Consider the following 13,550-nt stretch of genomic DNA (forward strand, 5'->3'; position numbering starts at 1 on the left):
GGGCCTAGTTCCAAATTATTCTTCGTAACAATGGGACCAGTCCCCTACTCCATCAGCAGTTCATCAATGCTTTTTTTCTCCTCATCCCCTCTAGCATTTGTCATTTGTGATGGGTGTGAGATAGTACCTCAGAGCTGTTTTAATTTGCCTTTCTCTGATCAATAGTGATTTAGAACACTTTTTCATATGACTGTAAAGAGCCTTGATTTATTTTTCTGAAACTGCCTATTTATATCCTTTGACTATCAATTGGGGAATGACTCATATTTTTATAAATTTGATTCAGTTCAATACTCAATATACATTTGAGAATTGAGGCTTTTAGCAGAGAAATTTGATGTAAAAATTTTCGATATTACTTCATTGTCTGTTACCTTTTAGCAAAATACAGTTTCCCCGATTTTCCCTTTTAATTAGATCTATTTTTGCATTTGCTTTGTCCGAGATTATAATTGCTACTCCTGCCCTTTTTTAGTTTAGCTGGAGCATATTAGATTCTGCTTCAGCCCTTTGTTTTAGCTCTGTATGTGTCTTTCTGGTTCCAGTGTGTCTCTTGTAAACAACATATTGTTGAATTCCAGTCTCTAATCCATTCAGCTGTCTGCATCTGTTTTATGGGTGAGCTCATCCCATTCACATTCACAGTTATGATTATGGACTGTTTTTCCCCTTCATCCCATTTTCTTATGTTTATTCTTCTCTCTTTTTATCCATTCCCCCTCAAAAGGACATTTGCTTCTAAAACCATTGCCCCCCTTAATTTGTCCTCCCTTTTGTCACTGCCCCCCTTTTCTCTTATACCCTCCCCCTCCTGTTTCCCTGTTGGGTAAAGTACATTTCTATACAGATCTGAGTGTATATATTCTTCCATCTTTGAACCAGTTCTGATGAGAGTGAGGTTCAAGCATTGCCCACCTCACCCCCATTTTCCCCTCCACTGTAAAAGTTCTTTCTTAAACAGCTCTTTTATGTGAGAAAATTTTCCCTATTTGACCTCTCCCTTTGCCGTTTTCCCAGTGCATCCCTCTTTCTTATGCCTTCATTTTTATTGGAGATCAGTCCAACATAATCAACTCACACCCACGTCCTCTGTCTATGTAAACTCCTTTTAACTACCCTGATAGTGATAAAGTTCTTAGTAGTTACATGTATCATCTTCCCATATAAGAGTGTAAACAGTTAAACTTGATTGAGTCCCTTATGATTTCTCTTTCGTGTTTACCTTTTTATGCTTCTCTTGAGTCTTGTGTTTGAATGTCAGCTTTGGTCTTTTCCTCAGGAATGCATGAAAGTCCTATATTTTATTAAACATCCATTTCCCCCCCCTGAAGCATTATACTCAGCTTTGCCGGGTGGGTTGTTCATGGTTGTAATCTCAGCTCCTTTGCCTTCTACAATATCATATTCCAGCCTTTCTGCTCCTTTAATTTGGAAGCTGCTAAATCTTTTGTGTACCTAAGTGTGACTCCACAGTACTTGAATTGTTTCTTTCTGGCTGCTTGAAATATTTTCTCTTTGACCTGGAAGTTCAGGAATTTGGCCATAATATTTATGGGAGTTTTCATTTTGGTATCTCTATCAGGAGGTGATCAGTGGATAATTTCAATTTCTATTTTATCCTATTGATCTAGGATATTGGGGCAATTTTCCTCAATAATTTCTTGAACTATAATGTCTAGGCTCTTTCCTTGACCATGGCTTTCAGGTAGTCCATAATTCTTAAAGTGTCTCTCCTCAATCTATTTTCCAGGTCAAATGTTTTTCCGATAAGATATTTCACTTTTTTTCCCTATTTTTTTCTTCTTTTGACTGTTTTATTGTTTCTTGATGTGTCAAAGTCATTAGCTTCCACTTGTCCAATTCTAATTTTTAGGGAATTATTTTCTTCAGTGAGATTTTGTACATATTTTTCCTTTTTTAAAAATTATAGTATTTTATTTTTTCTCAATTACGTGTAAAAAAATCAAATTCTTAACATTTTTTTTTTAAATTTTGAGTTCCAAATTCTCTCCCTCCCTTTCTTCCCTACCCCCTCAGTGGGAAGGCAAACAATTTGATATAGGTTATACATGTGTAGTCACGAAAAACATTGCACCTCTTTTTCCATTGACCTGTTTTGTTTTTTATTTATCTATCAATATTTTTGGTGCTGTTTTTATTTTTGTAAATAGTATTTTTTTTTCCAATTACATGTAAAGATTGTTTTTAACATTCATTTTTTTTTGAGGGTTGGGTAAGGTGATTGGCGTTAAATGACTTGCTCAGTCACACAGCTAGTGAATGGTATGTGTCTGAGGCTGGATTTGAACTCGGGTCCTCCTGACTCCAGGGCTGGTGCACTATCCACTGCACCACCCTGCTGCCCTGCAACATTCATTTTTATAAGATTTTTGATTTCTAAATTTTTCTCCCTCCTCTTCCCTTTCCCCTCCCCAAGATGGCAAGCAGTCTGATATAGTTTATACATGGACAATCATGTTAAACATATTTCCATATTGGTCATGTTGTGAAAGAGGAATTAGAACAAAAGGGAAAACCATCCACCCCCCCAAAAAAAACCCAAAATGCAAAAAAAAATTTAAATAGCATGCTTCCATCTGCATTCAGACTCCATCGTTCTTTCTCTGGATATGGACAGCATTTTCTATCATGAGTCTTTTGGAGTTGTCTTGGATCCTTGCATTGCTGAGAAGAGCTAAGTCAGTCGTAGCTGATCATCGCACAATGTGGCTGTTACTATGTACAATGTTCTCCTGGCCCTGCTCACGTTACTGAGCATCAGTTCACTTAAGTCTCTCCAGGTTTTTCTGAAATCTGCCTGCTCATCATTTCTTATAGCATTATACTATTCCATTACATTCATGTACCATATATACATTCATACACCACAACTTGTTCAGCCATTCCCCATTGATGGGCATCCCCTCAATTTCCAATTCTTTGCCACCACAAAAAGATCTACTATAAATATTCTTGTATATGTGGGCCCTTTTCCCTTTTTTATGATCTCTTTGGGATATAGACCTACTAGTGATATTGCTGGATTAAAGAGTATGCAGAGTTTGATTGGCTTTTGGGCATAGTTCTAAATTTTGTGCCTCTATAAATAAGCTGTTAATTCTCTTTTCATAATTTTCTTGCATCACTCTCATTTCTTTCCTCTATTTTTCCTCTATTACTCTTTATCTCTTAAAAAAAACCAACAACCAAACACTTCCAAGAATTCCTTTTGGGCTTAGGTCCAATTAGCAGATTTCTTTGAGGCTTTGTTTGTAGCTGTTTTCACATTGTCGTCTTCTTCTGAGTTTATGTTTTGGTCTTCCCTGTGTTATGGTTAAATTATTATTTTTTGTTTTTTGCTACTTGCTCATTTTCCAGCTTATTTCTTGACTTTAAACTTGATGTTAAAGTTGGGCTCTGCTCACCTGGAGGTAGAGAGGCACTGTCCTACGTTTCTGCCTTTTTTGTGCTACTGTTTTCAGAGCTAGTTGTGGGGGTCTGCAGGTTTTTGGTAGTTCCAGGGTGGCGTGATCCTGGGAGACATCTGGTCATTTCTCCTGTTGTGCATTCTGGTCTTTACACAGGAAGGGCCCCTTGGTCCCCTGCTGCCACAAGTGCTAGTGCCCCTCTTTGCCTTGGAAGTGTGACCAGGGCCCCTGCTCCCTTGTGACCAATCCCCAGCACTCCTCTCTGCCCTGGAATTGCAACAGAACTGTGTGTGAGTAATAGAATTGCCAATCAGTGCCAGCTGTACCCAGTGCCAGCAAAAGGTCCCATGTAATCTCTTTCTGACCAGTTGTCTGACCCCTTTCCCATCTCTGGACTGAGAGCTCCTGAAACCACTGCAGCATATCTGAGCTCCGGAATGGTGTCACAAACTTCTGCAGACTACCTAAGTTTTCTTAGGCCAGAAAAATGTCTCACTCTTTTTTTGGCTCTGCCACTCCAAAATTTGATTTGAGGCATTATTTTAAAGATATTTGGAGGGGAATATTGAGAGAATTAAGCTGGGTTGCCTCTAATTCCACCATCTTGGTTCCACCGCCCCCACCTTCCCCCCACCTGCCCCCCCCAAAGTTAGACAATCTTCTAACTAATCTTCCTGTGATGTAGTTTTCAGTCCCTTTCCTGTCCTGGTTGCCTTCCTCTGGACATGTTCCAGTTTGCCAATGTACCTCCTAAAACACAATGCTTCCTAAATAGGCAAAATAAATACTTTGGCTTGTTAGATTTGATCATCATTCTCCCTGATGTCAACGTTGTCCATTTGCCACATTTTTGCAATGATCTTGCTGGAGATTTTCAGGAGGGCAGTTAGCAACCCTGATCACATCCTTTGCAGCATTCTAGTGCAGGGAACTCCAGTGGAAGGGGGGCATTCTCTAGAAGCGTCAGGGACAGCGGAGGCTTTGGCTGAGGGAACCAGGACGTACCCAAGTCAGGAGCTCTGTTTAGTCAGCAACCCCAAGGGTCCAGCAGGAACAGGACCTCAGGGAGCCAGCTTGGCCAATAGAACAGGAGGCAGGGAAGGAAGCTGCTGGGAAGAGACAAGTGAGAGTTGGAGGAAACCCAGCTGGTACTGACAACAGCCAGAGGGCAGAAGCTAACTGCGCAGGAGCAGTTAGCTTCAGCCCAGGCCTAGAGAAAGCAGGCTAAAGGGATCCGATGTTCTGAGAGGTAGGGGGTATTGTACAGGACAGGGCTGGTTCTATCACCATACCTGTTGTTTTGGGCAAACCACTGCCGTGATCTGTGTATGACTGAGATTTCCAAACAAAGGAGCTATGTTTGTCCCTAGCTGGGCAAGCAAGGTAGTTAGGAGGCTTTTGGCTGTTGGCCTGGTGATTCTGTGATCCAGTTTCCCTTCAGTTCATCTCATTCGAGGGGCATAATGCTAAAGTGGAAAGTGTATTGTTTACAGCCAATATGAATCTGGACACCTATAGAGTAGTCATGGCATCACAGGGTCACAGGGTCCTAGGCTTAGAATTGGAAAGAATCATAGCTCTAGAGCCCAGGCATTAGTAATAATAGTCAATAAACATTTACTAGGCCCCTACATGGCCTTGTGACCTTGGGCAAATGACTTCCTCTCTGGGCATCGGCTTCTCCAGTAGTACAGTAGGGATACTGTACGACCCACACCACAGTCATGTTATATTGTGGTAGGGGTACTTTGAAAATGTCAAAGTGATATAGAAAGCTATTATTATTACCCACCAATTTAACTTCCACATTTTCCTATTTATGTCTTCCAGGCTTCTGGGTTCATTACTCTCAACTCTTCCCTCCTCCCTCCCCCTACGTATGCAGTCAGTTGCCATTTCTGCTGCGATGACGTCTCTCTTGGCCTTTCCCTCCTCCACTCACACAGCCACCACCTGAGATCAGACCTTCATTACCTCTCCACTAGACTGTGGCATAGGCTTCCTAATGGGCTTCCCTACCTCAGGTCTTTCCTTTACACAGATGCCTAATGATTTTCCCTATGCGCATGTCTAATCATGTCTTTTCCTTACCATATACACTCCAATGATTCCCTATTACAGTACTGGGTGGGGGGGGGAAAAGAGCACTGCACCATGGGTCTGAGAAGCTAGGAACTCAGCCTGCTAGCTTCTTTCCTCTCTCTGCAGACTCTGGGCGAGCCTGAGGGCAACTGTGTATTTATGGGGTGGCCTGAACTTCTAGAGGGACTGAAAACTCTGACCAATAATAATATCAATAACAGTAACATCAATAAAACCAACCAGCTTTTCTGAATTAGAGCCCCTCCGAAGGAGGAGTGCTCATTCAGCCCCTGCTGAGCCAGTCCTGGCTGCTATTAATAGCTGCTGCAGATTTTACTTGCCATTATGCCGGAGTCAATGTGAGTCACTCTGCCCCTGGCCACATGGCAGGAATGCTCAGCAAGGCCTGGGCTCCCCTTCCCTCACTCCTCTGCTCCCACAGCACCCAGGGAAGAGACTGCCAGCCCCCGACTTGTCACTTGAAATGACAGCACCCGGTCGATAAGAAGGTGGGAGTTTTCCTCTGAGGCAGCCACCTGGTCTCAGGGATCTGCTCCAGTTGAAGGTTGTCTCTGGCAGTGAAGAGCATCTGATCAGGCTGTCAGGAGCCCTGGGTGCCTCCTGGGCTCTGCTGCTTGCTTCCCATCTCACCTCGGGTGCCTTGGTCACTTATGTGCCCTAGGCCTCAGTTTTCTCTCCTGCAAAATGAGGGAGTTGGGCAAGACTCTGTCCAAGGACTGTTGCAGCTTTAACTTGCTGCAGTTGTAGCAGGAGAGTGACAAGAGACCCGGTCACCCACATGGCCACCCTTCCTCATGCAAGAGAGTGTGGAAGCCCTGGTCTGAGCTCCTGCTCCGACACTTTCTGCTGTGGTGGCACTGAGGGAGGCATCTCTGCTCTGGGCCTCGTTTTCCTCATCTGTAAAATGAGAGGGTTAGACGATTTTAAGGCGCCTTTCAGTTCTGTTGTGATCCATGAGGCAGCTGGGTGGCGCCATAGTGCACAGACTACAGGTCCTCAACTCAGGAAGACCTGAGTTCAAATGCAGCCTCAGATACTTACTAGCTGTGTGATCCTGGTGAAATCACTTAACTTCTGTTTGCCTCAGTTTCCTCAACTGTAAAATAGGGATCATACTACTAGGGAAGTGTTTTGCATAATTACACATGTATAACCTGTATCAAGTTGCTTGCCTTCTCAATGAGGGTGGGTGAGGACGGCGGAAGGAAGAAAATTTGGAACCCGAAGTTTTAAAAACAAATGTTAAAAATTGTTTTCATATGCAACTGGGAAATAAGATACACAGGCAATGGGTTATAGAAATCTGTCCTGCCCTACAGGAAAATAGAAGGGGAAGGGGATAAGAGAGGGGGATGGAGATAGAAGGGAGGGGTATTCAGAATGCACACCATCTTGGGGTGGGGGGAGGGATGAGATGGGAAGAAAATTTGGAACTCAAAATCTTGTGGAAGTGAATGTTGAAAACTAAAAATAAATAAATTAATAAATTAAAATGGGGATCATAATAGTACTTACCACAGAGGATTGTAAGTATCAACTGAGATAATAATTGCAAAGTGCTTAGCACAATGCCTAGCACATAGTAGGTACATAATAAATGCTCATTACTCTTCCCCCCATGAGCCAACATTTTAAAAAAATGCTTAGAAGATTGATGTGATTATATCACAAAGAAGTCATTGATGATCCCGGGTCTGTCATCAGCCTACTTTTCCTGGCTTAGTCCTGTGCAAAAACGTAGTTGGCCCATGGCTTTGCGATTCCTGCTGAGCTCAGCAGGGCCAAATTGAATTCAGTCATGAATTTTAAAGCTTAAAGGGAACATGGAGGCCATCAAGTCTGGGCTTTGTCTTCAAGGAGAGAAGCCACCACCTTTACTTTATAAATGAGGCACCTGAGAGCCAAAGACATTGAATGCCTAGGTCAAGTGGCAGACCAGGGGCAGCAGGGGTGACTGAAACCCAAACCTCCTGGCAATCAGTGGGGTGATACTTTCTTATACCCATAGAATCTTAGTGCTGAAGAGGTCCTCAGAGGGGATCTGGCCCAGCACCAAAGTGAGGCAGGTATTGCTTCCTTGACTGCATTCTGACAAGTAGCCATGTGACCTTTATTTGAGTATGTCTCCTGACCAGGAATTTGCCACCTCCTGGTCTACTTTAAGATGGCTGCCATTGTAGCTGATTGTTAGAAAGTTCTTCCTTGTCTCAAGCCCGTTTCTGCCTCTTGGCAACTTAAGTCTCCTGTTCTTAGCTCTGTCCTCTGGGCCCAAGGAGAACCATCTCATCTGTCTTCCATACAACAGCTCTTCAGATACTTGGAGGCAGAGATCATGCCCATGTTGTCCATTCAATCTTCTCTTCTCTCCAAATTAAACATCTTCAACTGATCTTCATCATCCTAATAATTTTCCTGGGGATGGGCATCAGTTTGTCAACATCCTTCCTAAAACATGGCACCCAGAACTGAACATCTGACAGCTCTAGTGCCAGTAACATGCCCCCCATTCTTCCTTATTCTGAACACCATGCCTCTTAATTTAACCTAAGATAACATTTGTCAAAATCACACTGTTGATTCATACTGAACTTACAGGCTGCTCAAACCCCCAGATCTTTTTTTTACACAAAATGTTTGTTAGCTCTGCTTCCCCCAGATATGGAAGGGTGTGGTTGGGAAGGGAGTTGACCATGACAGCCAGCCAGCCAGCCAACAGACTCCTCAGCGAGTTGAGAACGTAGGAGGCTTGGCCTCTGAGGGGTTTTTAGAGCTGAAGGTCCTTGTCATTTAATCTCTCTCAGCCTCAAAATTTCTCAACTGTAAAAGGCAGGAAGGGGTCAGAATGGATGGCCTGTGAGGCCCCTCCCAGCTCTAAAGCTAGGAGCTGAGGACTGAAGCTCCAGAGGAGGAAGGCCATAATAATGAGGGGACTAGAGGCATGGAAATTAATTGAGAAAAATGTAAATTTATTTAGGCTGAAAAAGAGAAGACTTCGGGCTGTGTTGGGGAGAGTATGGGGTCTTAGGATTATAGATTCAATATGAAAGGACCTTAGAGGCCATTAAGCCCAAACTTATGGATAATGAATCTGAGGCCCATCAGGGTTGTGACTTGCTCAGGGTGACACAGCTAATAGTAAGGCAAGATTTAAACCCAGCTATTCCTGACTTTCAGGTACAAGGCACCACTCACCACCCTGTGCTACCTTCATCTAAAAGCAATTGGAAGCTTTTCATGTGGAGGGAGCTTTTTTTTTTTGCTAGGCAATGGGGTTAAGTGACTTGCCCACAGTCACACAGCTAGTAAGTGTTATGTGTCTGAGGCCAGATTTGAACTCAGGTCCTCCTGACTCCAGGGCTGGTTCTCTATCCACTGTGCCCCATAGAGGGAGCTTTGATTAGACTCTCTCTGCTTGGCCCCAGAAGACAGGACTGGGGCGATGGATAGGAGCACAGAGGCAGATTTAGGAATTCCCAAGTTCATTAAAGCTATTCTGAAATAGATGGGTGGCCTTGAGCAGGACTGAGTTTCTCATTAATGGGGGTCTTTAAGCAGAGACTGGATGACCCTTTACGGAGGACATTGTTGTAGAATTTCTGCTCCAGTCCATATTGGGTTTGATGTCCTCTTCTGAGGTTCTTATCATTCTGGGCCTTACCCATGGTCACCAAGTCCTGGAACAGTGTAGAAGAGATTCTGGGCCAGGCCTCTCAAATACCCTTTCCACAACACTGTGTCATCTCTAAAATGAAAGTGACTCATATCTTTCCCTGCCCCTTCCTAGCCTCAAGAGAAATGTCCTGTCCTTGAGTACCTGACCAAACAAAGTCTGGCGGGGCATCTCTTCCCTCCACTGCCCAGCATGTGCCAATATAGAGCAGACCCTTCTCTTCACAATATGAGAAAGTGTGAGGTCTGAAAAAGCTTTGAAGAGAGGAGAAGGAGGAGGGGGAGGAGCTAAGATTGCAAAGGAGAACGTCTGCAGGGGAATAATTCCCAAAGGCAAGGCTGTAAAAGAGAATAATCTTCCATCATCAGCAGGGAAGGGATGGCGTAAAAGAGCATGTAAGAGACATAGAAAACCAGAAAGAGATGCAGAAATTGAAGGATCGGTTATCCCAGAAGGCAGAATCAGACAGTCACAGTAAAAGGGGACCTTTGTGAACATTTGTTTCAGCCTGCCACCCATCCAGGAATGTCCTCTGCTGTATCCTTGACAAATGGTCTGTCATCTAGCTTGTGGATGAGCCATAGAACCTCAGAATTGGGATGGATAGGTTTTTCCTTACTTGGAACTGAAATCGATCTCTGCAACTTCTATCTACAGGTCCTAGTTTGCCCCTCTTAGGTCAAGGAGACCAAATCTAATCCTCCTGCAATGTGACAGCCCATTGCATGCTTCTTAAGTCTTCTCTTCTCCAGGCTAAACATTCCCAGTTCTTTTAGCTTGTCTTCATGTGGCATGGTTTCCCATCTTGTCCCTACCCTGGTCACCGTCTTCTGGATGCTATTCCATTTGTCAATGTCCGTCCTCAAATGTGGTACCCAGCACTGAGCACAGTATTACCAATATACTATGACTAGGTGAAGGAGGGCCAACCCCTTGTCTTCCTCTTCCCCCCATCCCTGCCGCCTCTTTCTGGATGGGCTCCTTGGGTTAATGCAGCCTCAGACCACATTGGCCTTTTGAGGTTTCATGCCCCCTATTGTTCTTCCTGAGCTTGAGTCCTTTAAGAGCCCTAAATCATTTTCATGGGAAGTATCATCTAGTTTTCAATCCAACTGTTAGATGTCACATTTGCCCCTACCATATTTCATCATATTATCTTACATTGTTATATTGTATTAATAAATTTAATCATTAACAAAAATCTACTTTCTTTAATCTTTTAACAGTTTTAAAAAATTTATGTTATTTCAAAATATATACTTTTTTAAAATGACATCTTAAATTTAATAATTTATTGTAAACTTGTGGGATTTTTCCTGCATTGAAATTTTGATAATTCAATACTGCATCATGCAACGGTACAGTGTCGTATTGTAAACAAGTCATTACACACATATTCCTGCTGATGCATGCTGGACTTCCTGGACACTGCAAGACATGATCGACTACTAACACTTGCTTGTTAAGACCTGTTGGTGGACTTGACCACTGATTGGTTATAACTTGCATTTTGTGTGTTTATCTAGGAAGTAATATATAACCACTATGACTTTAACTCTGTTACATAACAGACGAAACATATACAAAGTTTTTCAAAATTTTCTTCTCTTCTTTCCTTATGCTTCCACAGCACCCTTATTTTTTGCACCCAAGGCTACTACTGCCCCCCTGAATCATGCCAATGCCCCCCAGGGGGGCGGTATTGCCCACTTTGGGAACCTAAGCATTAGATACTCTCTTAAGGGCTTTTTCAGATCTTATAATCTTTCCTAGGCTTGTTAAGGCAGGGGGTGGTATTTGAGTTTTGACCCAAACTCACTTGATCCCCCTCCCCTCCCAGTGGGTGTACACACACACACACACAAGTCTCTAGCAGTTTAGGCTTTCTCCCAGGAAAAAAAAATGTGAGTTCCCTCCACAGACTTCGGAGTAAGGGCTTTGGGTCACTTAAAGCCAAGAGCCATAGTCTAAAGGGCATTTTTCTATAGGTTCTCCTGTCAGCTTATCTGCCATACAGTATCTAAGTTGCTTTGTGGAGGAGATGATTTTCCTGCTTTCCCATGGCGGGGTGTGAGAAGCCTTGATCAGCATTAGCCTCTTGGGGTGGCCCACAGTCCACCCAGCTCAGCCTAGATATTAATGTCTGGTAGGGGCACAGAGGGGTTGTCAGCCTCCAGGTCTATTACAAACAACTGCTGCTGTTCATCCTTTGTTTTCAAACAGGACCAACGACATCACAGGGTGGTATCTTGACTCAAAAGTGAATTGGATTTAAGTGAGGCAGAGTTACACAGAAGTCATTCAGCCTCACTCTGTCTTCCAGAGTGATCAAAGTCAAGTGGCAAGATAAAAGTCAGGACAACTGGCGATGGCCAGGAATACAGGGATACAGCCTTGTCATCTTCAATGTCTGACCAAGCTCTAAGCGCTTCACAGCACCTGCATCAGCCGTCTTTGTGACTGTTGAAACAAATTGTTGTTATCTGCCCATTCTCCAGGGGAAGTTTTCACATGCTTCACATATAACAACTACTATTTCACCAGTCCCATAAGTGCTCTACTCACAACCACCTTGGGAGGTTGATAGTGCAAGAATTACTATCCCCCTTTTACAGATGAGGAAACTGAGGCTCAGTGAGTGGAGAAGACTCGCCCCAGGATCATAAAGCTAGTATGCTTCAGAGCTGGTATTCCAACCCAGGTCTCTTGACTCCAGACAGTATTCTTGTGGGATCCAAAACAATTTTCATAATAATACTAAGGCATTATTTGCCTTTTTCACCCTTATTGTCTCATGAATGTACAGTGGAATTTTCCAGATTCCATATTGCAACTAATCTTTAAGAAAATACCCCTTATTGAGTTTTAATATTATGTCAGAGAAGATACCACAAAGATCAATTATCTGAAAAGGCTATTCAAGTATTCCTCCCTTTCCCAACTGTGAGAGGCTGTATTTTCTTCATATACTTCAACCAAAACAACATATCACAACAGATTGGAGAATCCAGATAGGAGAATCCAGCTGGCTTCTCTTAGGCCACACATTCAGAAAACTTGCAAAAAATATACAAAACAATGCCACTCTTCTCCCTAAATTTTTCTTTTAGAAGATATAATTATTTTACAAAAAGTATATTATCATATAATAAGTTTGTTGTTATTCTAAATGGTTTATTAAATATTTTAAACTTTATCAGTTTTAATTTCTAGTATGGTCACTATCTACAGATATAACTCATAAAAACCAAAACTCTTTGAAGAGTTCTTGTAATTTTTAGTTTTAAGTAATTTTTAAGATTGTAAAGGAGTCCTGAGGCCAGAAAATGTGAGAACCCCTGCATTAGGCCATACTACCTTTCTTTCATTCTAGGACAACTCACCTAGAAATTTCTTAAAACAATTTTTGTGAAAAAGTTCTCTCACCTCCTCCTGGTAACGACCCTGTGGGGCAATGCCAGCAGAGCCCAAGTCCTGTCAGGTCCCACCAACACACTGGGTAAATGTTATCTGGTACATAAAGTGCAACTAAATAAATCTGAACTAACTCTGAGTGGAAGAACCCAGGACCTGGAGGCAGAATGCCTCGTCTTAAACTTGTCTCTGCCACTGTCTTGCTGTGTGACTTTAGAGAAGTCATTTCCCTTCTTTTAGTCTAGTGGGAAACATAAGATGGGGACACAGATAACTATAGTACAAAATGGAACCTGCTGTGTGTAAGAGATGTGTAAACCAAATGTGTTAAGATCCAAGGAGACAGATATAACTTCTAGCAGGAAGGGTCAGGAGTCATGGAGGAAGTGATACCTGAGCTTAGCCCTGAACAATGGCAGATAAGAGCCAGCAGAGTGTTCCATTCACAGGGAATAGACAACATGAGCAATGGCACCATGATAGGAAAGGAGTCTGGGAGAGGGCATTGGGTTTCCCCTCCCCCCTTCTCCATAGAGGGAAATTCTCTAGGGTAGTCTCTGAAGAGCCTATTTGAAGAGCAGGCCTGCTCTTCTCCAGAGGAAAAGACACGGTTTCCTCTCTATCTCCCATCCCAAGTGACCCCTATATGAACCCGACCTGAGCAAGTAATGGTTCAGGTATCTGTCTTTCAGCCCCGCCCCCACCCCCTACTTCTAATATCTCAGACTGCTGCATGGACTGGCTGAGGTCTGGTTTGCTCAGAGGGAAAGGGAGAAAGGAAGAGACAGATACAGAGATAGACGGTGAAAAGGACTGGGGGAAGGGGGATAAGGAAAGGGTAAGAGAGCAAAAGGGAGAGAAAAGGAAAAAAGAGGAGAAGGGAAGGAGGAAAGGGGAACAAGATAAAGATTAGAGAAGGGAGAAGAGTGGGAAAG

This window comes from Phascolarctos cinereus, unplaced genomic scaffold (assembly GCF_003287225.1).
Source record: "Phascolarctos cinereus isolate Bilbo 61053 unplaced genomic scaffold, phaCin_HiC Scaffold_4;HRSCAF=312, whole genome shotgun sequence".
Taxonomy (NCBI): domain Eukaryota; kingdom Metazoa; phylum Chordata; class Mammalia; order Diprotodontia; family Phascolarctidae; genus Phascolarctos; species Phascolarctos cinereus.